This window comes from Lathamus discolor, chromosome 1, assembly GCF_037157495.1.
Source record: "Lathamus discolor isolate bLatDis1 chromosome 1, bLatDis1.hap1, whole genome shotgun sequence".
In the NCBI taxonomy this organism is placed as follows: Eukaryota; Metazoa; Chordata; class Aves; order Psittaciformes; family Psittacidae; genus Lathamus; species Lathamus discolor.
The window spans coordinates 130698728-130725382 of NC_088884.1; the positions used below are offsets into that span (position 1 = coordinate 130698728).

The 26655-nt window shown below is 37.8% G+C and overlaps 1 protein-coding gene across 2 annotated transcripts in view; it reads left to right on the top strand.

Annotated features, from left to right (window-relative positions):
- Positions 1 to 26655, top strand: part of WWC2 (WW and C2 domain containing 2) — a 100767-nt gene that overhangs the window by 969 nt on the left and 73143 nt on the right. The window lies entirely within an intron of this gene.

A 26655-nucleotide genomic window follows, 5' to 3' on the forward strand; every position in this document is an offset into this window, starting at 1 on the left:
CCCCCCCGGCCCGGCCCCGGGGCCCGCTTGCCCCATGGCCGTCCTGTCGCGGCCGTCCGGAGAGGTGTGTGCTGCTGGCGGAGAAGGAGCTGGTGCTGCGGGAGGCCTCGCGTGCTCGCTAGGCCTCAGCAAGCCCAAACCCTCTCAGCCCCCCGCCAGCCGCAGCCCGGGGTGTTTGCTGCCCTGTGCAGGTCTGAGCGCTGTAAATCGGCAAGCCTCCTTTGAAAAGTGCTTCGGTGAGCGAGGTGTGGTACCGGCTCAAAGGCTGCTCGCCCAGGAGTCACCAGAGCAGGTCTTACCGCTGGGCAGGGATCCTGGCTATTAGGGTAGGCTTCAGTGGCTGTTTTAAAAGCTGGATGATAGATGCCAAACATACCTGCTGTAAAACGTCTGTTTTGCCCAAAGTGGTCCTGGAAAGTAATTACACTCCAAAAATTTGTGTGTGTTATGAAATGCAGCGTTGCTATTCGAAACAGTGCAGTCTAATTATCAAAAACTTTTAAAAGGCATTATAAATTTATGGAACAAGCTGCACTGAATTATAAATGAAGGCCTTGGTTTATATTTCTCTGGTGAAATTAGAAGAGGTAGCTGCAGTGAAGTTTGCTGGCTGTAAATTGCATAAGGAAAGTTTTGACAATTATCATATGCTGTGTTGGGCCTACTTCTCTGTCCTAGTTGCTGTAACAGCAAATTCCAGTAATGGCAAACTTAATACGTGAATTCTTTCATATTTGAAAACATGTTAAAGACTTCGTAAATATTAGTGAGGTGGTAAAGTGTACAGGACACTTATTTATTATGCCTGGCTTTCTCAGGTGATTGAGTTTTGATGGGTTTTTTTAACTGTAAACAATATTTTCTGTGTTTACTGTCTCTAGAAAGAGCAGATTTGAAGTTTTGTTTTTAGACTTTCAAAGTGTTTGCAAAGCAGAATATAAGATGGCATAATATTCATTATAATATCACCTCAAAATTTCACTAATTGAAAATCTTGTTTCTACACATTTTGTAGTCTTCAAAAAGTTCAACACTATGCACATTTGGTGGTAAAATTTGAATTTTCACTGATTAACAGAATAGACAGCTGAGTAACACATGCGTGTTTGCCGTCCTACAGGATAAATATTGTTTCATTAATATCTTGATTAAAGGTGAAAGATAAATCAAGCCCCCAGACTTTAAATAATATGTAAGAGAACTAAGGAAGTAAAGACCTTTTTCAGTAAGAGTCGTGTTTGAAATAATTGTTAACCTGTGTCAGTCATGCAAAACAAACAGGGATTTTGCTCTAGGTGCTTAGGAGAATCCATGCTTTAATGTACATGGCTCAATTGTGAAGCTAAGTTACCTGCACAGAACAGAGGCTGACAGGCCCATTTTATGTGCAGCTTACAGTACTTGTATTTACAATATCCATATTTACAGCGTATTTATATCAGTGACCTGGTTTGGAAAAGTGAGTAAGAAATGCATGAAAGTCCTGGGATGACTTTGCTCTAGATTCTGTTGTATCTTCTAGGAATTTAGAGAATGTATGTTCAGAAACCATATGGTATGCAATCAGGGCTTGCTGTCAGAAAAACTGAAAAGTGATTTTCCAAGTTTGTCAATACGATAACATCTGGGTTCATGATATTTTTAAAACTTACTTTAATCATCAAAATGAAGATAATGGATTCTACAGAAATACTGAAAGCACATTCTTTTGTTGGATAATAACTTCAGGACTTTGTTTTTTTTCAACTATTTTCATTGATGGATGCCATAAATTTTTCCTAATGTACTTGTGGAATATTAGAGTACATGGGCTTCTAAAATCTGTCATTGGTAAAGCAAGTGTAGAATAGGTAAGTTTGTATGGGCAGTATTCCTTATGCTGTTGTTACACTGCAAACCCTAGCTGATTACGTAGAAATACTGAAGACTAGTGCTGTGAGACATCAGCCATATGTCTGTGGGTTGCCAGCTGTATTTGAGCACAATTGGGAACTTTTTTGTTACTGGGTTAAAATATTCATGTCTAGAAATAAGCTGGCAGTTGAAAATGCCATAGTTCAAAGCTTCTTGGAAAATTTTGTGGTGTTTTGGTTTCGTTTATTTGGTTTCTTAAATACAGTGATGCTTTTTCTCATACTTTTCTACACTGTTCTCATAGTACCTGTATTTTTTACTGCTTATCTGGTGAAATCTGTAGTATAATGATAGCCTTGGGTACAGCCGTGAAAAAACCCTCACATCAGCTTCAAGCCTGAGGCTCAGTTTTCAGATTTGCCCACTTCATTTATCTGAGTAATCCCATCGACAGTAGAGAATCTCACAGTTGTAAGGGCAAGAGTGACATGGCTTGTTGTGTTTTAGGAGTGTTGTGGAAGCACAGGGGTTTTTAATGTTTTGCACTACTCAATAATGATTTTTCTCTCCAAACACTTAGGGTACTGTGTTGATTTGTTTTGAAGACTGGTGGCACAAAAGAGGGGGCGCTTTAAGATACCAAGTGTGAGAAAGAGAAACATAAAGACAAGATATGTGGGGGTGGTTGTAATATTTTCAGTTGCTATATGTATAGGTGTTATTTCTTTGTTTATGACTCCTCCGGGATATGGCAAGCTGAGAACTTGCTGATATTGACAGTACTTCTGAAACTGATTTATTGTAAGAAGGGTAATAGCCCAAAGTATAAATTGTATCCTGCTACTACTTAACAAAGTTATAGAGAGACTGAAGAGGATGAGCCAGATGAAAAAGTGAGATAGGGTTAGGGGAATTCATACTTCTTTGAAGTCCCCTTGAAACTCTCTCAAGTTCCTGTGATACTGAGTTACAGTAGGGTGTTGATGTGTTTTGGGTTTTTTTCTTGATAGACTTTTAAGAGGGGCTTGGGGTAGAGACAGAAATGTGAAAAGGAATGCTGGGTTTGGTTTGGTTTTTTTTTTTTTCAGTTATTCAGCACATTATAAGTAGGCCTATGTTCATTTTATTTCTTGGTATGAAGCACCAAGGAGAAATGGAATAGGAGATGGAAATGTCAGTATCCTCAAATCTTCAGTGGTTGGATGACATTTAGGCTTTGTCACCAGGAATGCAGAGCTTCTCATATCTTGCTTTCTAAATAATGAATTGTCCATGCTCCACTGTTAATCACCACTGACTCAAACCAGGTATCTTTTGTTTCTATAGCTTGCCTAAAATGAGTTCCACATCCCAAATTCTGAAGCTGCAAGTGATCTTTATTTAATGTTTCTCGGCACTCCTGGAGGAGTGGTAAGGAGTGAGCTGCTATGAAAACAAAACTATCCTTCTGCCCCTTTTCACTTCTCATGAGGAGAAAAATCTGTTCAAAATATATTTGTACATTTGAAATAGTTCGTAGTATACTTTTACTAGAATGTTTCTAGAGTACTTGCTAACTAAATAACTGAGAAGGTGCTTGAGAAACATCAGATGTGCAGAAACTAGAGAGCTTCACACCTTAAGAGGTTGTGAGAGTCTTCTTTGTGGCAGTGTGGAGAGGGAATGCAGTTTCCATTACTGTTTTTGTTTGTTGGGAGAAGTGAAAACGCTACAATTTTTATCATGGAATTATGTAACTTATGCAAGATTTCTCTGAATTAGAATGTTTATTAGGTTTCAGCAATTAAACCTTGCATTGTACTTTTCCCTTAGAAAAGAAGGGCACTTTGTTCCTTCCTTTTTTGCTGGAACTTGCTTTCTCTTGTCCTGTGAACAGCAGAGGCTGTGAGGAGGGAAGATACTGAGGTCGAAGTTACTTGAGCAAGGGGGACTTTCATCATGCCTTTTTCCTGGGCATTACACTAGCTCAGGGGTGCGTGGTAGAACCTCCAGTCACAGTGGAGAGTCAAACAAACAGGAGGCACATAAGATACTGTTCTGGTAAAACTTAAAGGTAGTAAATAAGAGGCAAGCAGAAAATGAAATAGCATGATGGGAGGTCATCAGGGACTGGAAAACACATTTGGATCTCTTTTTTTCTTTTTTCTGTTTCTTTTTTTTCATGAAAGTAAGCTGTGTTGTGATAGATGAGTACTATAACTTTTACTATCTGAAGTGTCTGGTGTCTGAGGCAAGCCCAGTTCTCTGTGAAAGTGGTGATTGCAGCTAAAATAGGAAAAAATTCTGAAATGTTTAAACTTCTGGTGGGTGGAGGAAACAAAATTTAGGCAAGACACAGGAGGATGGTTAGTCTGCCCTTTGAAGAAGAATAATGATAAATTGAAGTGTTAGTCCTTATATTTTGAAAAGGATGGATCTTAATTTTAAGTGCAAACCATAGCTGATTTAAGGTACAACTAGAGCAAGTACCTGATAAATCTCTTCTTTAGGCTGCTGCTTGCTAAGAATTAATTCAATGGCAAACTATCACTGAAAGCTTCCTTTTCTCATACTCTCATACCTCTTCTGTTGTCCCTTGCGTCTCCCTTGTTTGCTGATAGCTGACGAGGGAGTGGGGCTTTTATATTGAAATTCTAACCCTAATAAGGAATAGTCACCTAACTATTTTGGAAAATCAGAGGAGGATCACTTGATGACACTCCAAGGTGTGTAACTTGAAATAATCCTGTAGCGAGACAGGACAATGATTTCCCACTCCTTCCTTGTTTCTTCTTTTCCTGCCTTGTTTCATCCTGTAGTATCATTTGCTGGTTTTTATCCAAATTCCACATAATTTGTTCCTGTCTCCTTGTCTGCTCAGGAATGTGCATATTCCCTGTGAAACTGTCTGGTATCTCATTCTGGCTTCAGTGACAGGTTGGGAACTGCTTTTACTTAATTGATGTATATTTATTCAAAATAAAACCCGTGATGCAAGTACTGAACTTGCAATGAGAAACTAGCTGTGTCTGAACTTCTGACACCATTTGTTTATCCAGTGTAAAGTAGAATTCTAATATTACAGTGCTAATATAGCTGTGACAGCATCAGACAGTGTTAAAATACATAGTGATTGTGTAAAATAGATTGATGTTAGAATACATAGTGATTGTTAAAATACATAGTGATGGGATTTTTAACCAGTCTGTCATTGGCTTAGGGCTATGTGTTGTTGATTTTAGCATTAGTGAAAATGGCTATGATAACTGAGATAACACTTCTATTCTTTATTTTTCTGGGAATGATAGGACTGCACTGTGTCTTTCATCTCAGACCATGTGAAGTTGAGTCGGGAAATGTTAGAGAGTATTTGCTTATGTGTGCAAAGTATGTACAACTGGTTAAAGCCAAGGACTGTGACCTGGTATGTAAAGTGGAGCGAGTGATCTAGACTGTGCTTTATTCAGTACTTGTCTACTGGAGCTACTTTGGTTAAAACCTATCTTGACTTGCAAGGTAGTATTATTGTAGTTGTCATGCACAACATAAGCCTTCATGAGAAGTTTTACACATGAAAGAAAATAGACCTTTTCTCAAAGGAATGAAGCGAAGCTGTTTGCTAGAAATGTTGTCCTGCCATAGTATGGTTAAATGAAGGAATACTTCAGAACTATCTTATATTTTCAGAGACAGAGAACTTTCTTTACTTTGAAGCAATGGCTATGAACAAAGTTACAATTTTTACAGGTAAGGGTCAATGTATAAATAAAATAGGAAAATTTATTTATAACTTCAGAGATCTGTACAGATTACATTAGTAATTCTTGTTTTTCTCCAGTTAAATAACTGTGTTCATCTCTTCTTAAAATGCTGTGCTTTGAATGTTATTAATGTTATTAGAATGAGAGAATTTCTGTACTTCCACTTACTAGTATTTGTAACATCTAGAGACAAGTTGAATTTTGTGAAAGAGGTTTTGTTTTGGTTTTCTTGCTGCTTTTTTCTTTTTAGCGTAGAAAAATGTTACAGGTATTTGAGATTTTACATTTTCGTATCACACAGAGGACTATAAACTAGAACAATACTCATGGAAGTAATGGAAGAGGTTGCAAATGGACAAATATACAGTAATATTTCCATGGTGACACCTTTTCAGAAAGGCACAAATAGAAATAACGCCAAGATTCCACAAATGTTATTCTGGGAAGTGTGAATTCAGCACCTACAGCAACCTGCAAGAAAGTGGAAAAGGATTGCAGAGGGGTAACACAGCTAGTGGGTCTTGACTGTCATGGTTCTGTTTACCTGTGCCTCTTTGCCACCAAATAGTAAACTGAACAGGAGGTGATTGGCGAAGTTGTTTTTAGAGTTGTTTTTCATCAGAATCCACTTGTCTGACTGAATGCATGCTAGTTCTGGTGTGAGGCAGCAGGCAAGTTCATAGGTGGAAGCAAAAGAAAGAGTGATGGTGTAGAAATCAAGATGCAGCTCAATCCTAGCTACCGTGGAATTGTCATGTTAGCTGTTAATTTCTTTTGTTGGCTTTCTCCATTGTTTTCTTGTTTGTGTCTTTTTGCTCACCTTTGCATTGCAGTGAACCAGCGGTACAGCTGTTCCAGCCATCTTGATGCTAAACATGTTTTCTGTCAGCAGGAAACCTTTATGGTGTTACAGACTTTTTACTGACTTATAAAATGTTTCTTACTGTGAAGCTCTTGTTCCAGAGAAATTTTATCATTGCACAGTTGCAGAATTAGATCCTGTTTTCCAGTAATGTGCTGCTGTTGACAATATGCTTACGAGTAGCTGATTTCTGCCATCTATGAAAGTAGATCAGAAATTCCTTGACTTTGGTGCAGTTTTTTTCCTTAACTATTCATAAAACACAGTTTAGAGACTGCTGCAAAGTGTCTCACCAGAATGATGGTATAATTCAATACTTTGAGTATTTTATTGTGTGAAGCAAGCTGGAACCATTTGTCTTCATGTATTTGAGGGAGTCATCTGTATGGACAAATAGACTTGTCCTTCATTGGAAAGAAGCTGTTAGTGCCTGAAAGAGGGAGTGATACAGTAGTTATGTTTTCCCTTTTGCGTTGATTTAGTATTTAGTAGAGTTTTGCTTTGTGGATGTAGGGTTTGGGTCTTTTTAAGTAGCACATTTTGAGTGTTGCTGAATACTATTGCTCTTCCCAGTGACTTTATTTGCAAAACTGTTAGTGATGGTGAAGTTCCTACACTATTAAGTCAATCTCTGGCCCTCATTTTTAAAAGGTTAATGAAAGTGCTTCTTGGGGGAGGGATTGCTTGCTTTCGCCTTTACTTCCCTCCTTTGTTTGTACTGCTATTTAAGGCTAATTTGTTTTGTTTTGGGTTTTGTTTTTTTTTTTTTTTTTTGTTGGTTAGGGCTTCTGGGCTACAGACAGTCTGTCAGTGTATGAATATATTCTGTCAACTGAAACAATCATTTGCATCTCATAGAACAAGATCAGATGCTATCCTTTGAACTTGGATACTGTTAGTACTTGAAGAAAGGCAACTTTATCTCATCAACCCTGATACATATTGTATTTGAAGTACTTGTTTGGGTATGTAAAGATGTATTGTTTTAGGACAGCAAACTCAAATTTCTGCATACTCTTGCTTTGTGCTATACAATACTGTATGTTGAACCAGCTTGCGTACGTTTGTACTTTTTCTCAGTTCATTAACTCAAACTTCGATCCTTATTTGAAAAACAAAAAGGACAACCATACTGGGATGCCTTCCATAATATCCTGTTTGTTCTGACAGTCAGGCTTTCAGTGTCTAGAAATACCAAACTTTTTTACTTTTAGAGGAAAAGATATAGAAGAGTCTGTATTTTAACAAAATTGTGCTAGGACACTCTCTGTTGGCAGCTTTCTTGTGTTGTTAATAAAGGAACAGTACTTTACAAGCCTGTTGTTTCTTTCAAAATACATTTAAGTGCTAAACTGGAGTCTTGTCCAGATAAGCATATCTTACTGCCTACAGATCTGGCCTGTGAAGAATTCTTACTCTGATTCAATGCCTGCCCCGTTGCTTGTAAGAGCTTACCTCCCCCATAGAGCTGGGAATGTCTGGCAAAGGTGCAGGTATTTTTATAATGAGGCAGATGAATTTTTGATATTCTGCAGATTGTGTATGAGCACATCATGCCATATGGCAGTAAGTATGCCCAATGCATGATCTTAGTGTGGCATATGTCTTAGTAACATCTTGTCAAGTAATAGGATTTGACCAAAGCGCAGGTGTCCTCTGTCATATAGCTGCATGGCAGCGTTTTTATTGGGATCACACTGTGGAGGAGAAACAATTCTGGTTGCTTCTGCTTGTCAACCTTTGGGACACTTCTGTTCATTGGAGGATAGGGTGATTTGCTATCTGGTTTTTTTAATGCTTCTAGAAGAGAAGGTATGGCCCCCTTCAGCTGAAAAAGTGGGCATTTTAACCTTGTTCATTGTGTGTGATGGATTGCAGAAAATTGTCAGGGAAAGGCATTTATTTGTTCTTGATGAGGAAACAGTAGGGTGGGTTTTTTCCTTTGTTTAATACCGTCAATTGTTAAACTGTAGTCTAGTCCAGAAATGCCTGTCTCGTGGCCTGGTGATCTGATTGAGAAAGAATACTTATATTCAAAGCCTTGTCCCTTCATTCTTAATTCAGATTTCCTTGCTTATGCTAAAAATATTTATGTAGACTTACAAGTTTCTGCCTCTTCACTGGTGTTAACAAAATGTCTCTATGAAAAGTCTTAATTCCTCTTAGAAATAAACCCCTTGTGGAACTTGTTGGTTAATAAACAGTTACTGTGCATCAGAGAAAAAGATGTAATTCAGATTTATGAACTAGATTTTTTAAATGCTGTTATTAGCAAATGATTACAGTCCCACCCTGCTATTCGATTCATGTTCATGAGCCATTCTGGACATCGAGGTGCATGCTGCTGTCCTCATTGTAGCCTGACCCATGCAAAGCCCAACCAGGGGGTGCTGGTTGGCTTCCATTCCGCAAGGATTCAGTGGAGAGCAGTTCTCATGGAGAAAGTTTTGTAGTCCAGGAAGGCTGGAGTAGCTGGGAGCTGAACTAGGCAGGGAACATTTGAATGTTGTTTTTATCTTGCTTTTGGGAGGGCTGTGGTGAAAGTGGGACCTGTGATGGACTTTGTGAAATAGTCTGTGGCTACTGTTGCTTATAAAGGTACTTCAGCGTATATTTAGTCTTTGGTATTTTTGTCTAAAGTGAACGTGGTACAGAATTTCCTTGTGAGCTAAGTGACATTTCTGTTCCATATATCATCCAACACTCAAGGGTACTTTTCTTGTCACATGTGTGTTGTTAATTGGGGTTTGGTTTAAATCTTGAAACATTTTGGCTGTCATGAGTTACCTCAGGATGGGTATTCACAGTGTATCTTTGTATTCATAGTTTCATGGTACAGCACCAAATAATGTAATTTAAATTGTTTATTATTTTTAAAGAGACACAGCAAGCATCTTGTGAGAAACTCACGAGCTTTCAGAAGCTTGGAAGCTTAGTAGCTTATTTTCTTCAGAAGTGATATCTGGGTAGAAACATACAAGCATATTACTTCTTAGTTTCTTAAGACTTCGATGGAATTTAGATTGCGGTTCTGCCATAAGGACTGTATGGGATTTAATCATGCTATTTGTGTGTGCTTGGGATGAATATATTCCCAGTTGTACCTAAGCCTACTTTCCTTCTGACTCCCATATTCCCAAGACCTATACAATGTATATTCAGTATATTCAAAGTTGCAAAAAAAAACAAACTTTCAGCTCATTCTGTCAATGCTGTCTTTAACACATTATGCCATCTTGTAATTTGTGATAAATTTTGAAGTATGACCTTGCAATATATAATAATGACCTTTCTGTGTAACTGTGCTTTTTCTGAGGCATTGCCTTGATTTTAATCACATTTCCAGTATTCTTGTCTGCAGGATTGGACCTAAATGGTATATTGCTTTTGTGTTGCTTGAGGCTTTTAGTGTGAAGTGCAAAGGCTTGCCCTTACCCCTTCTTTTTAGTCTTGGTGGAATTGAACAGTGGTGAGCAATTCTAGTTTGGAGTGCTATGGACTTCTCTTGGAGAGATTTGGAAAATAAGGTACAGTATGAGTTTAAGGCACAAAACCATTCAGTACTAAATTCCAGAGTGAACAGTGACAAACTGCCAGAACCAAAACTGGGATGTCCATGGACCTGGAGTGTAACAGAGAAAACAAGATACTGCACAGATTGATGTAATCTCTGAGGATCTGACTTGAATTTCACCCTTCTGAAGTAAATAACAGTGTTCCCTTTGATTTACTGGATTAGAATGTAGACCTGTAGAGAAGCCCCAGAAATCGAGGTCGTTTCTTCTTCATTTCTGTATCTTAATGTTCCTGGATAGTAGGAGATTTGCCAAAGTTTTTCATATTTCACACATTCTTTTGCAGTTGCCAGCTTTGTTTTGCACAGAAATGGCAGGCTGAGGTGCTGCTTTAGTTGGGTTACAGTATGAAAAAGGATCATTTGGAATGGAAATATTAAATACTTAAAATATATTTTGCTGAAGCATTGAGTAGTAAATGATTGTATGTAAGAGGAAACAACTCATGACAGCAATCTGAAAAGAAGTAAAGACATATTTTGGTCATGTTGTGAGTATTGCAATGCCTGAAATGAACTGTTAAAACATTTACAATCATTCTGGTGAACAGTAGAATGCTATGGATGTGAATAATCATCTGAGACCTCTACAGAACATTCCTGAAATAGTGTTCAAATGACTAGAGAAATTATGGGATGCAGCAAAGCACACAAACACCATAAGCCTTTTAGTCAGGCTGGCATGGTCAGTGGTTTACTACTAGAGTAAGGCTTTATACACAGGAACTTACACTATAAACAGATTATTTGTTCAAGTTTCTGAACTTGCATGTTCTTTCCTGGTTTTCCTCTGTTATTTATAATCCCTAGGCTCTCTTTTTATACCTACTCTTTGAGAGAAAGGCTTTAGTGAAGTAAAGCTTGAGGTTTGCTATGGAGTTGTTAATTGGTTACACTGCTGTTTTAGCTGAATTAATGAGGCTGTAGTCTAGTGGGGTAATGGCTTATAGCAAAACAAATTATTAGGGTAATATGGATTAGGCTTTTTGGTTCTTGCTTATTTTCTTGTTTGCTTGTCTGGTTGTTCTGCCTCACTTGCTAGCATGGTGTACAATGATCTAAATGATCCATGAACTTCCATGCTGTGGCAGGTTGCTGGTTTGCAATCAGGACCTGGTTGTCCCATTTTCTCAGCATACATGGAAGCAATCAAAACTTTATTTTTCCAGGCAAGATTTTGGCAAGAAAATAAGCTTTGAGGACAAATGTAGGACAGTTAAGGGTTTTGTATTTAAATATCTTTAAAACCTCCGATACTTGATATTTCATGACCTTTTTCTGTCAGCCAGGTTTTGCTAAAAAGTTGTACAGTATCTTCTTTCTGGTCATAGGTGTAGTGCCTAATGTGGCTAGTATTTTAAAAATGCATGAAGAGTATAGATTCTCAATTTGGCAGATGTACTATATGGTTAAACAGTTTCAGCCAACTGTCTGAAGGCCTTGTGAAACACTCACTGCAGTTGTTGGGTGTTGAGGAGTGACAGTACTTATCAGAGGGCCCTCCTTGTGGCAGTACTGTCATGCTTATTGAGGTAGGAGGTTTCTAGCAGATCTTTTGGGAATAAGCTGTCATAAATAGCTATTTTGTAATACATTATTTGAAAGGGTTTTTAAAATGGCCAGTATTAGAACTTTATCTGAATGCCATCTTTTTCCTTAGGTGTGGCTAATACACATCTGTTTAAGATGTGTTGTGATGTTTAAAGACGATGTTGCACTGATGATGAACACAGTTAACATTCAGATATCATGAAAAGATTTCTTATAACCTTGATGATGGTGATGTTCTGATGGGATATTTTGATGACAGCCTTTGGTTGAACTACACAGCTGTTTGTACAACTGAGCTGTGAACCAGAGTAAAAAGGCTTAAAAGCAGCAAGAGTAAAGATAAAAGAAAATCCCATTAAAGATCATACCAAAATATCAAAAGCTTGTAGTACTGCTGCATAGGTGAAAAGTGAATGTACCTCCCTTCTTTTAAATTTTATCATTATTTATTTTGAAAAGATGGATCATCTTTATTGAACTAGCTTTGGTACTGAAGATCTCATCTTGTGATGGTGTGGAGAGTAAGGATGAATTAGGTACAGAATGCATACCAAATGAAGACTGACTTTGGTCTTCTGTGCAGATGTTGAAGTATGTGAAAGTGACAGTAGGCAACTGATGATTTTTTTTATTTTTATTTTTAAATAGAAGCCACAGTTTAACATGGAGGTAGAATTTATACTGTTCACTGTGTTGAAACTGAGGGGCCAATATACAACCTGTATCACTGAAAATGCAATTGCAGTGATTTACTGAACCAAAAATAAAAAAAATGGCGGCATAGACTGGGATTTGTGGGCAAGCACTAGAGCGGGTTTCCCTGGGTGGCTGGGGGCATGACTCAGAATAACCTGGTTTGATTTCAGAGCTGTCCTGCATTGGGCGGGATGCTGGACTAGACAGCCTGCAGAGGTTCCTTCTCACGTACATTTATTATGTGCATTTTATTTAAGGGAAAAAATGTTTTCTGTGGAAGACTGGCCTGCTATTACTAAATGCAAATTTTTCAAGATTTTATAACTGGCCTCTCCTTCATTATTTACTAGGCATATGTGGGTAAATGTGGCTTCATCAGGGTTAAATCACCAAATTAACTAAGCATTATGTTTTGGAAAAAGACTAGTTTCAGAGAAGTAATGTGTTGATGTAATCTGTTTAAATATAAGGAAAGAACTCGTTACTACACCCTGACATGAAGTCCTTAATCCCAAACATCTGTGCCTTTAATGGAAAAATTGGATTATGATCAATTAGCTGCAGGACAAGGAGACTAAAATGTGCTGTATTGGAATGGGAATCATGAGGGTAGTGGGAGATTACTCATGGCGTTTTGCAGTATATTGACAGTAACTCAACCACTGTCCAGTTCAATAGTTTCATAAAATGATCTAAAGTTAGAAGCATCTAGTGATGATTTTTTTTCTGTTCCGTCAGATGTGACTTTGGAAGGGACAACATTTTAAAGTTTGTTCCAGAAGGCACTTTCAGAGATGGATGATTGAAAACAACTCTCCTGAATGGCACCTTGCTGTACTTCATAACAGCTGTTATTCGCCACTGTGATTGTTTTTTAAATTACTACCTGCGGATGAATACTTGAAAGAATTGGCCTGCTGGCTGCATATTTGGTTTGATTGGGGGCTATCTTGAAGTTGCCTTTAAATTACATGGGGTTCTTGATGATCCTAGCATTTTCTAATCTTCTTTTTACTACACGGTTTATTTTGTTTCTTAGTTTCTTGCAATTTTGGGAAGAATAGTAATTCAATCTTTATTTTTTTTTTCTTGTTTAAAAAAACAAGTGTGCCATTTAAAGCTAAGATATACAGAGATGCTTGTAAAAATTATGTAGTTGTTTATTTTGCATTATTCTTCCACTAGAAGCTGTAAATTGTGATGAATAATTATTATACTAATAGTTGTTGATGGATTCAACTGTTTAATTTACAAGAGATACATTTGTTATTAGGAAGGCTCTAAGTGGCATCCATAAGAGTGGTGTACAAAAGTGATACTGCTTTAATATTTTATTGAAAATATCAGTATAGTAGTAGTGTGCTCCATGTTTTTCCACAGGTGGGTGTTTCATTGAACTATCACTAACAAGACGGGCAGAAAAAGAAAGAGAAAATTAATATCATAAGACAAAGTGACAGTTGAAGTTGTTGAAATATTTGAATAAAAAGCTTTTTTTCCAGAAGTTGCAGTGTTGGTAAATCTGTATAAAGTGTTCCATTCTTCTGCTCTGTTGAAAAATTTTTGGCAGAGGCCCTTTTGGGAGTGTAAAAGACTGGGAAGATTTTATTGCTTGTTAGTTGGTGTACTGGTCTGGAATGTGAAAGAATCAGGTTCCAGCCCCTTTCCTGGCTCAGAATGACTCGGTGCTATTGAAAAGACGTCTTCCGTGAGTGAATGAGGCGGAAGAGGTACCTGACATCCCAGGCCTGTTTCCTGAACTGCCATAACCTGAGGCAAGAGGAAAATCTAAGTTTCAGTTTTGAAAATGCACATTTTGAAAAACCTCTAGGGGGAAAAAAGCGGACAGGTGAATGGAAAGAACCAGTGCTGTAGAAATTCCTGCGAAATGTAGTTGTCCTCTAGATAGCCTTGAGAGGTGTGCTGATCCCTAGAAATATTTAACCAATCAAAGACTATCTGTAATCTCCATAAATTCCTCTTAGATTTTTACCTGAGCTGAGGGAACTTCTCAGCTGGGAACTGAGAAGTTCCCAGCTTCAGTTGCCATGTCCTGTGTACACTCTGTTCCTAGCATTCAATCTTTTCTCTTTTCATTCAGAAAATAGCCTGAGTGAATAAGCAGAAGATGGAAAGAGTGGGTCTTAGCCTGTTCAAATGTATTACTCCATCTGTATGAATAGCATGGAATAAGTAACAGGCAGGTAAGGGTGATGACAGCAGGAGAATGCAACATTTTTCACTGCCCTAAAGTCCACAATATGCTTTAGCTTGTTGCTAGCTAAACAACACAACTAGGATAGTTAGCAACTGTCAGGAAGAGCATGGTTTGCTCTATATAGTTTCTGTTCTGCTTTTACTCCACAGACATGCTTAGCCAGGCCTTCTTTTGCAGATCCGAAAAAATCTGAGTTCAGAAGGTCCTAAGTGGTGTTTTGGGCTACCTCTGCCTTTGGAAATTGCTTTCCCCATCAGTTTGTTTGTTTGTTGGGGTTTTTTTGGGTTTTTTTTTCTGAGGCATATAGCAGCTGGAGGAAGCCAAGACAGAAGGAAAAAGATATGAAGGTTAGGGTCGGGGTGTTTCAGTACCTCAGCTGAGGGGTTCCTCTCACCCCTATCTTATTCTGCACTAGTGACTGGAAAGCTATGCTCTGTCACACTTTGCTCTTCTGACAAACAGAGTTAAGTCTTTTTTGCCTAATATAAGTACCACAGGAGCATCGCTCCCCATGGATCATTTTGCCTGTGTCCTTACTGTCTGAAGCAGTTATCCATACTGCAGCACATTCTTGGTTACAGCCCATTCACAAGTATTCAGGTCACTCATAAAGGACTTTGGTTATAGCCTAAGCATAGTGAGTGTCAGTACAGTAAAGGCCCTTTGGACATCAATTAAGCTTCCTCGTCAGGTTTGTGAAAGGAAGAGATTTTGTCTTTCTGAAGTCCAGTGAAAGGATCAAAAAAGTACTCTAGCCTGCTTTTTTTTTCAGCTGGCAGAGTGGATTGCTATGCTCCATCAACCAGACTAATTCTTTGGCTGCCAGTTAGGGTCACCAAGCACTGCTGCTTCCTTGCATATTTCTCAGCAGCTGGCTTTAGAGGGACAACAGGAAGAATGATCCAGGCATGGAAACACGAGAAGAAAACAGTGGTAGTTACCTTGCAAACTCTATTAGTCTCTTGCACAAAATGATGCATTTCTTCTGCTGGCTCTGGTCAAATGAAGCCAAATGTCATTATCAAAACCTAAAAGTGGCAGCATTTGTGTTGGTTTTTTGTGGTTTGGTTTTTTTTTTTTTGGTCATTCATTGTGTTTTGTTTGGGGTTTTTTTTTTTGTTTTGCTTATTGGGATTCTTAAAGAAAAGATGTCTGCTGTTATGAGATTTTTGAAGGCAGAAATGACTTCTAGACAAAAGTGTGTGTTGAAGCAGAAATGCTAATCATAGAATCTTAAAATGGTTTGGGTTGAAAGGGACCTTAAAGTTCATCCAGTTCCAACACCTCTGCCCTGGACAACTTTCCACTAAACCAGTTGCTCAAAGCCCCATCCAGCCTGGTCTTGAACGCTGCCAGCGATGGGAGCATTCACAGCTTCTCTGGGAAACCTGTTCCAGTGTCTCACCACTCTCACAGTGAAGAACTTTTCCTAATATCCAATCTAAATATACCTTCTTTCAGCTTAAAGCTACTACGTCTTGTCCGGTCACTACATGCCCTTGTAAAGTGTCCCTCTTCAGATCTTTAAGGAGCTGGAATATTGAAAGTATTAAAGTAATACTTGAAGTATTGAAAGGCTGCAGTGATGGTTGAAATACTGTAATGTTAAGAAATGTTAAGTACTGTTGCTCTACTGGTACTCAAGGACTGCTCTGGTAGCATTTGGTGGATGTCGCTAGTTTTTTAAAGTTCCCAGGGACCTTGTTACCTGTTTATTGTAAATACAGGTGATAGAAATACAATTACTTTAAAACAAAGAAAGCAGTAAGTGAAGGAGAGAAAATGTGATGGGCAAAATTAAATGCTTTGTATATCTTTGGCATGAAGCAGTGAAACATAGAATAGTTAGGATTGGAAAGGACCTTAAGATCATGTAGTTCCAACCCCCCTGCCATGGGCAGGGATGCCTTACCCTAGACCATGTCACCCAGGGCTCTGTCGAACCCGGCCTTGAACACTGCCAGGGATGGAGCATTCATCACTTCTTTGGGCAACCTGTTTCAGTGCCCTCACAGTAAAGAACTTCTTCCTTATATCTAACCTGAACTTCCCCTGTTTAAGTTTAAACCCATCACCCCTTGTCGTATCGCTGCTGTCCCTAATGAAGAGTCCCTCTCCATCATCAGCGATAAAGACAGAACTTGGAGTCCCTTTCTCCCAGACTTCCAGTAAAGAGCAGAGTTTTTCCATTCAGTGTAGAAACAGATGAAACACAAGTTGGGTTGGCAGAGGATAAAATTACCATATATTAGAAAAGTCAGTGAAGAGCTATGCAGATCACCTTTAGGAAGAAAAGAAAGTGCTTTATTTTATTGCAAAACTCTACCTGTCTTCCTTAATGTTTTTGCCTGTAAAAAATCAGTACTTCATAGCATGGCACAAAAAAAGATGCTTGGTATTCTGACATCTGAAAGCATGAAATGATCAGCCCACAAATGTGTTAAAAATGTTTAGAACTAAATGTAAAAGAATGGATTTTTCATTAAACAAGCACACAGTGCTGATGATTTCTGTTAACTTCTACCATTTCAAAGACCTGACAGAAGATCAAATCTCTCTTTTTATGGCTGATTTAAATCAATCATTGTTCTGTCTGGCAAAATTCCAAGCCTGTATTTGAAAGCTCTTTTGAGAATTATCCTTCCCCCACCCTAGGTCATATTTGCCAGATCAGGAAATTCCAGCTTCTTTTCTTAAATTTACTATGGAATCCCCAGAGTCTAAAATGCATAAAACAGATTTTTGCTGGACTGTGAATAATCACGATCCTCTCTTTCTTCCCTAACCTTTTCACGTAGTTTCTAAAACAGAATTTTAGCCATGCGGGGTGCCTGCAAATCGGCCAAAAAAGAATTGCATGGACTGTCATGAGCTGGGAAATGTGTCCTCATTAGGTCAAACTCCATGCTCCTATACTTTCTGACTGACTGTTAGCTGTTCTTGCATTTGTATCCATTGCTTTACTTTATATACTGTAGAGCACTGAAGTGCATGCAGTCCAATGGCATTTTCAGCATATTAGAAATTTAACTCCTATTTAATTACAGTGGGCCTACTTTTAAGCTTTCCAGTACTTCTGGAAATTGTTTTAGATGACCGATGTTTATAGGATGAGAGTCAGAAGCCTAGATTCCAAGTAGATAGGTTTTGTTTTAAAAGCTTGAATGATACATGAAGTAATTTCCCAAAGGAACCCAAGGATATCATGTAGAATTGGAGGAAAAATAGTATCTCAGAGTATTAATATTTATGTTAAAGATTTTTCACGAAAGCAACTGATGTAGATTGATTTATGAGGAATAGTAAGAGACTTCCATTGAGAAGTTTAAAGAGATTACATAAGTAATTGAATAGTAGAGATTTGTATCTGGACTATCTCTTAAGAGCAATCTTCTCTATTCAGTTTAAAAGAATAATAAATGGAAAATGGAGATGTAGTGCTTATGTTGGCAAGGAATGACTGCCTATTTCAACTGTGTGAGCTAATGTTGAGGTTTTTCATTACATAAGCTGTATAAAAACTTTACATGTAAGAAAATACTTAAAGTGATTTTTATGAAGTAATCATTTAAAAATACTGCATCTAAGAAATTCCAGAAGTCTGTGAAATTGAGGCTTTCTAGTCAGCTGAATTTACTGAAACATTGCTTATAGGACAACTTGCCTCTTCCAGTACTAAAGAGATATACAGCGTGGGATATTACTGTTTAATCAATTGTTTATGCTTAGGTGTTATTTTTCTGTGGAAGTGCCTCTGCTCAGTATTTGAGACAGTACTGTAATTTTCACTGTCATTAGCAATTGTTTTTAAACTCTTTCCTTACTAGAGACTTGTTAAGGAGCTGGTTTTGGCTAAAAATGTCAAAATGGCAATAGCAAAGCCTCTCAGAAATGGACACAATGTTTTAGGTTTTATTTTGGCAACCATGACAAAAGTTAGGTAACTAAAATATTAATTGTATGCAAAGTTTGCTTCTAACTTTGTTGAAGGCGGTGGCAAGGCTGCCTTTGACTTCGGTGTGGAAGGAGACTGCACATGGAAGTTTCCTTGGCTTGTTCTGTGAAGTTGTGTATCCTTTGCAGGATTGGGCACTTCACTGATTTACACTGTTCTACTTTAAAACTCAAGTAGCCAGTAGATCAAGGTATTAAAATAAATGGCAATTTTCCTAATCGCCCAAGCATTTCCATTTCATAATACAACAGGAATTAAACACTATTGTCTGTAATTTCTTCCCTTTTCTCAGAAATAGGGCTTTGTAATTAGATGAGGTTCATTGCTAGTCCAAAAAAACCCTCAACCTACCAAAATAAACCTCCTAGCTTTCGCCACATAAAACTTGCATTTATATGTTAACTTATAGTTAAGCAGTCTCAAATTGTGCATGCTTAGTCTTACAGCTTAATCATAAGGAGTAGTAGTAGTAATTATGTATATTTCAGTACTGCCTACAATTTCCATCAAGAACCAGGGTTTCAGTGTCTGTTAGGAACTCTGTTGTTTCATGACTAGTTCATACCAATCTGAATTGGGACTGCAAGTGGTTCCATGCTTTTTCTTGCATTGGCTTTTGTACCAGTAGTGAACTGGTTAGGCAGCTAAACTGGTTAAAAAAAGAAATTAAAGATTTCAGTATCTCCTACTAGTTTATTTCTTTGAACTGACTTGAAGTCATATGATTGCCAGCGTAAGTAAATGAGAAGGGTCATGAACATTTAGCATGAAGGAAGAGCAGAACTGTGATAGCCAGGTCCACTTAAATTGTTACGGGACCTCAGTATTTGGTGTGATACAGGCAAGTAAAGATTCTTTTTCCATAGTCAAGACGTTCTCTGCACTTTCATCATTGTAAATGAACTCTTAGGATTTGTCTATTGTGTGTTCCTTTCTGTTGCCAGAGAATAAAGATGGTGGCATAGTGCTTAGCTATGCTGCTGGTTTAGTAGCTATCTTGAAAAGTATCACCTCTCTTCTTTCTGTTCGTTTGCTTGTTCATTTTGGTGCTTTTTATTTATTAATGTGAAGTCATCAGCTTCTAAGTAGCCAGAGTCTTTAAGGCAAGGTACTGTGTCTGACATGGTTTCTGTCTTCAGAGTTCTGATTTCAAGTCATAACAGCCTAGTGAAAGGAAGGAGTGGCAGATTTATTTCATCTTTCTGCATGTGGTAGAAGAAAAGTAATTTTAGAATAGAAACTCCAGTAGGAAAATGATTGCATCTGGAATATTATGTTTACTGTTACTGTGGATCTGTTCTTTGTAGGTTTTGTCTTTTGTGTGTTCTGTTTTTGAAAGTAGTTAACAGTTTTGACTCGACAAAATGGTGTGACAGTGAGGTCCACATGCTGTTGTGTGTGGTACAGGACTTTTTGAGCATACTCTTCTGCATATGCCTCCTTGTAGTGTGAGAAATAGAGTACGTGCTGCCTGTTCCTTTCCTTGTATCTAGTATTTCCATTCTGTAAGCAACTCCCAACATAGATAATCTTAGTGTGTTCAGTTACATTACATTCTATATGTGGCCTGTTTTTCTCTGTATCTTACTGTATGGTTTTACTTGTGAGATGTTGTGGTGTGGAAGTACAAGGCTATCAGACTTGAATACAGTATTAAAATGTAATCACACAGTGGCTTTATAGAAATCGTATGGTGATGTTTACTGGTTTGTTTTAAATTTCTTTCCTTGTAACTTGTAGATAAGCTGTCTGTAATTTTAGCTTCTGCTGAATAGTGAGCTTATTCAAAGAGCCATCCACAGTGAGTTTTGAATGACTTCTTCAGTGGTGTTGGCAAGAATACTTAACGCCTCTTGCTCCAATTAAAAGCAATTCAGTGGTACAAAACCTTTTCAGAGATTTTTGTGCATAACTTCTTTCCTTTTTTAATTTTGAGTTTCCAAGTGTTAGTTTAAGCAATTGAATTTGAAAACGTGCAAAATAACCTTGTCCTGGTATTTTCATCTCCTTTCGCCTTCTCACGTATGCTTTCACCTTGAAAGACAGGACTGGTAAAACACTGCAGTTACTTATGGGAATGTTGTGAATACTGTTTTGATGTTTGTACACTTATTTGAAGAAATAATGATGATTTACTCTGCGTTATTAGCAACCATGGCTAGGGACTAGGTATTAATATGTACTACATTCTCTGAAGTAATTCTTTAACCTGGATTAGAGTAATATTTTTAGATTAGTTTATTAGCAGACTGCTAATAAACCTGAAAGGAGTGCTTTTCTACATGTGGGAAAGGTAGACAGCTCTACTCTAGTCTGGTAAATACATCATTAGCTTTTGCAGTATCTCACAGAATTCCTCAGCAGTCTTTTCAAATTGCTGCCTTGGAAGTATTTCCCCTGCTCTGAACAACCATTTGTGCCAAACACTCTGTAAAGAGTGATGTGTGATAAGCTGTGAACTTGCTGCACTGGGGTGTTATGGTTTTTTGTTTTCAGGTCTTTTCTGGGACTGGGTGTGTGGGAAGGAAGTCGCAGCAGAACACTTAAATGTTTCCTGTTGGATAGTTGTTGTGTGTTTCCTATTCCTCAAAACCTTACTGCCACTGGGAAGAAATGTAATCTAAAACTTGAATTAAATTGATATTGTGAATAAAGAAATGTCAAAAGAGTAGAGGCTCCAAAGGAGCTCTGCGTTCATTTTGTTTAATATAATGCTATTTTGGGAGTGTCTTGGAATATACAAAGAAAAACAGTTTAATTTTAATAAAAGCATTGCAAACGAAAGGTTTGCATATTAAAATAATTGGTGGGAGGGATTAAATGTAGGCTAGAACATATATCTGAAATCTTAGAATTGTAATTTTACAATACCGTAATTTTCCAGCACCTTGATACTTCAGCATCGTGCACTTTCAAGTTCAGTGTTAATTTGTATGAAGCAAACATATTTGCTACAGCCTTATTTGTTATTTCAGTTTTGTGCAATTGTACTAATATATATGTAACTCACACTGGGGCTTCCAACACTGCTCTCGAGAATGTAAAGGTTTTTCTAGAGGCTGTCTTCTATGAAACCATAACTGAAGTGATTTGAGGGAACTTTTGGAACTGTTTGCACCAAGGGTTGTTTGACTCTTTTTGTTTCTTAATATAAATATATTTCCCCTCCTTTTTTTTTAAATATTATACTGCTTGCAGATATATAAAATCAGTGGTATGTTTGTTCATTTTCCATGTAAAAAAATTAGTACATTTAGAAGATTTTTCCTTTAGCATCTGGAAATAGTTTACCAGTGCCCAGAGGCTGGCCAAGTGGTTGTGTAGGATTTGAGCTCTGATCTAACTCAGTCTTTTTGCAACAGGAGCTGCGGTGTACTGCAAAACACATAATGATTTAATGAAGTATGCGTTAAAAATTGTTACCAAACAAGTGATTAGATGAGAAGCTAGAAATCGGGACATGAAGAACTCAGTATTAATAATAGTAAGAGTGGGGTGCTGTCTCCCCTTGGGTGCAGTTTGTAGGTCTGTAACTGAATTGCGGTGACCTTGGACAGTTAACTTGGGTTCACTCTTCCCTCCTTCTGGAATGATTGGTGTACTTGGCTGGAGTGCTTCACAGCACTGAAGTTGAATGTTTGTGAGGTTATTTGAAATGTTCAGATGGATGGTACTTCTCAAAAGTGCTTGTCACAGATTTAAGTTTCCTGCTACTTAAATTGGTAGCAGGAAATTGGTAACACTCCTGCTGACTTCAGTGGGAGCAGTTAGGCGAGGAGAGTCTTTAAATATCCACTCTGTAAATTCAAAGGTCCCTTGCAAGGCAAGCGTGTGTTTGCAGGAGGAGTGAAGGGGAATTCACAGAAAAAAAATTCCAAATCATTTTCTGTAGCTGATGAGGTGAGTAGTGGGGTGATTTGCTCTAGCGTGTGTATGAAATTACAGAAAGGAGGAATGGGGAAAGGTTAGGGATAGGTCAGATCTTTAATGCTGACATTAACTATCATGATCGTTTTGACTGTGTTCTTTCTTTGAAATGTGTTTCTCTTTCCCAGATTTAGTTTTCACTCTACAGAAATGTCCTATATTTAACCCTTCAGTAGTTAACTGTCTGCCACAAAGTTTGCTTTTGATACTTTGTGCCTGACAGCTATTTGGACGAATCATCCAAAATAACAGAATAAATGTCTTAATCCTTTATTATAAGTGTATCAGTTTTGATTTATTCTGATAAAGTATCCCTATCTATGGATATTTCCCTCGCATTGTTGTATCATCTTCAATTAAAGGTAAGCTTTGGAGACGGATGTTGCTCCTGTCTGCATATTTGCATATGGAACTTATTGCAGTTTGTGACTCTTTTGAATTTCACAGACCAATGCTTGACCGGGTTGGTTGGTTTATTTGTGGAATTTTTCCCTTTTTTTTTTTTTTTTTTTTTTAACTTCTGTATTTCTAAAAGTACATCTTCCTATTGTAGAGGAATAGTTTGATAATGTATGAAATGAGAAGCAGGGCAGTACAAGACACGTGAAGGAAACATTTCCAGGTCAAGTTTGCAGGTACAGATTGCAGGATTGGGAACATTTAAAATTACTGGGAAAATATCATGGTGTTTATGGACTTATATTAAAACTAACAGCAGAGTTTCTTAACAGTGTTCTCAATTGATGACAACATGGTTTCCTTCTATCAACACTGTACAGTCGTGTATATACAAATAACTTATAGCAACACTGCACATAATAGCCTTTTCATAATGTCAGTGCATTTGAGCTTTCCGGGGGAAGGCTCAAAGGTCGTATCATTGGTTTATGGCTGTGGAATTATCCCTGTGCTAGGGTATGGTTATCAGACATTCCTCACATTCCAGGTGTCTAATATTATAGTGCTTACAGGCCAGCGCAGGACCAACTACTGTGTCAAAGGAAAACACAGGAGAAAACATTCGTGGCATTACCCATTTCCATTCCTCTGTCCCCTCCTCCCCTCCTAACCTTTCAAAATGTCATCTTTGCATTGAACTTGGCAATGTTAAAGGGATAAACAAATTACAAGTAATGATTTTGTTGGGGGGGGGGGGGGTGCCCTACAAAAACAAATAGCTGGTATGCTGAGCTGGAAAATACTGGTTCTCCTTTTCACTTAAGTATTTGGTTTTGTTCAGTACCTTCAATGGTAAAATAATGTAGCAAAATGTATAACTGTGTTCAGTGGTTTTTTTCTTCATTGACGGTAATTGTTAAGTGGAAAGCTGAAACAGTTTATCATAATCAAAAGGAAAAGGAAACCAAAAAACCATGCCAGCAGGCAGTTTTGACCTGGTCCTGCAACCAGTGGGTGTGGGTCCCTTCCTTCCCAAAAGCATTCTTCCCCTTCTGGATCTCAGCTATTCAGTTTATGTGCCTTTTCAGAAGCACCTGTGAAGGGACAGAGTGAACTGACATTGAGCTAATGCTAACCCTTTTGTGGCTGGGAAGAGGCAGTTATGCTCTGCTTCATTGCTGTTACAATGTATTTTTATGGCAGTCATTAACATGCACATAGCATCTTATGGTAAGCTGGAAGGCAGCTTATTCACTTTGCACTCACTTCCCCCTATCTTCTGCCTCCTGTACTGAAATACTGTGTGTTGTCTGCTTGCTTCCTTCCTTTTGTGTGTGTGCATGTGTGAGAAGGGCATCAGTTCCTCATTTTGTGTTTTTTCTGTGGAGGAAATGGGCAAAATCTTTGGAGGACCTGAAGATTTCTGATTTCCATCCTTTACTTTTCTGTATTGCACTAAAGCTGAGGGAGCTTGGAGATGTATAGGGTTTTTAAGCATTGAAGATAAGTCTTTTCAAATAGAGAAATAAGAAGGACAGTAATTTTTGTTAATTCTTTGCAGGTAGTAGATCTTTTGTTATAAAGAATATGTCGATATGTATAGTGCATCTTTTCTGGTAAATACATGGCTGAATTGGCTTAAAATCATTATATTCGTAGTAGATATTGGAAACTAAGAACTTCAGTCAGATTTCTGTTTGGGTTTTTTTTTTCTTTCACAGTTTAGTAAATGATGTATAAATATATTGAATCTAGGATTTTTTGTTACAGTGTGGTTGCAGAAAGGTTATTTGGTTTGTTTTCATCCTTGCCCTGGCAGTTAAATGTTTAACTAAATCAAGAAGAGTAGTTCCTGGAAAACATTTGAGGAATGGAGTACAGTTTGCTGGTGTAGTTAGTGCTTGTCTCCAAACCCAGTCACTGGTGGTACCAGCTTGTTATTTCTAAGCAGTACTTAATGAATGTGGTGAACAGTTGTGTCCCATAGTACAGTCTATGAAACTGTGAGTTTGTCTTCAGGAAGGCCTTTTGGCAGCAGAAGTCAGAACTGATAATTGGCCAAAACTGCCATTTCACATGGTAGTTTTAATGCAGCTGTCTTTCTGGAGGGCTAATTGGGAACTTGAAGACTGTTCAGCACATTGCCCTTTTCAGCAAAGCATTTCAAAGCAGCCTTGAATACTTTGCCTAAATTACAGAGAAAGCACTTGCTCAGTACTTTAAAAAGGTTTAAAAAACCTCAAGCCCTACAAGGTCAGAAAAAGGTAAATATAACCTTAGTTTCTGCTTGATATTCGTGTGCTTCCTGAACATAGTATTGTGTTCACCTGGGCTGCCGGCTAGCTAGACAGGAGTCTTATAATGGAAATTGCATTTTGCAAGGTCTTAGAGGTTCCCTGAAACGGCATTGAATGTAGCTAGTCCTATCTACATGAGCCCACAGCTCATTTGTAAATGAGAGATACAAGCCATTCAAGTTTTTGTGCTTGGAAAATAGCTGTGACAACCCATTACCCCCAGTAGTACACATCCAAATAGTGTCCAGCCATTCGGTGTTGCCATAAGGTGACAAGCTTTCTTATGTGTGTCTTTTAGTATAATCCTCTATCTGCATGTGTGGACATTTTTGTTTACCAAAAATCCCCTGTAAACCCCAAGAAGTTATTTCTTTAAGGTCTGCTGTCTGTCATAAGTATTCAAGTGCTTAAAATACTGATAGGATACAAATTGCAGGCTGTTAAAAATGATACTGTACCTGTATGGTTTGGTGGTTTTTCTTTGTGCTGTTTTTGGTAGTATGTTGTGGTGGCTTTTTGTTTTTGTTTTTTTTTTTTCTTTTTTTTCCAGAAAACCAGAATCAGTGCGCACATATTTCAAGTTTCTGTTCTTATATTAATTTGACTGGTTTACCCATCTTTGGATTCCAGGGGCAAAATTATCTGAAATCCAGAAAACAACTGAAAATTCATTAAATGTATCTAGGAAATACTGGTGGAGTTAATAAATCCTTGTCTCCTAAAAGTGTATAACTCCACTGTGACTTTATTCTCTGCAGTTAGTTTTTGAGTATCCAGTTGTGGTGCAAAAAGGTGAAGGCATGATGCTGTCAGTATAGTGCTGACTGCTGCATGTAAATGCTACGAGCATTGCTAAGAACATCTGAGTGTAAACATATACTGTTATGTGCATGCATGTGTAATATAAAACTAGCAGATTAATGATGCACATGGTAGTGGCTGTAGCAGCAGAATTTAATGTTACTGATAATTTTTCCTAATTAAAATAATGGGGTGACATTTAGTTTGAACTACTTTTGGTCATTCTATATTGGTGTAGAAAAGGTAACATGCATTTTTGCTTGTCTTTTAAATATAGGCATTTGTTAACATTTGGTTGCACAAGTCTTGTGAGCAAGGCAAAAAATGTGTAACTGCGCCATACTTGTTTATTTTATACCACTACTCTAAAACAGGGGCTGCCTCCGTGTTACTCTTTGTTTGATGTGTTCTGATGTGTTACTGATGTCCAGTTACTTACTCTTTCAAAATAATAACTGTAATAAAGTGCCAGTTTATCTTAATAATACCCTTGTTAAAAGAGAATGTACCTAAGTAATACAAAGGTTGTACATAATGTCTTGGCCTGGTATCTGAACAGGAGGCACTGCTGTGTTAAGAACATGGTGTTTAGAAGCTGAAATCCTGTCAATAGTCTCATGAATGAGCTTTTTCAAGACAGAGAGAGAGAGAAGTTGTGCATGGGATTTGCTAGTTTATAGAACTGAATGAACAAAGAATATGGCAAAAGGGTGTTTTAAGGGCATGCAAATCTGCCCCTTTCTACAGATAAATGGTCTGGTTACCACTTTTTAAACTTGGG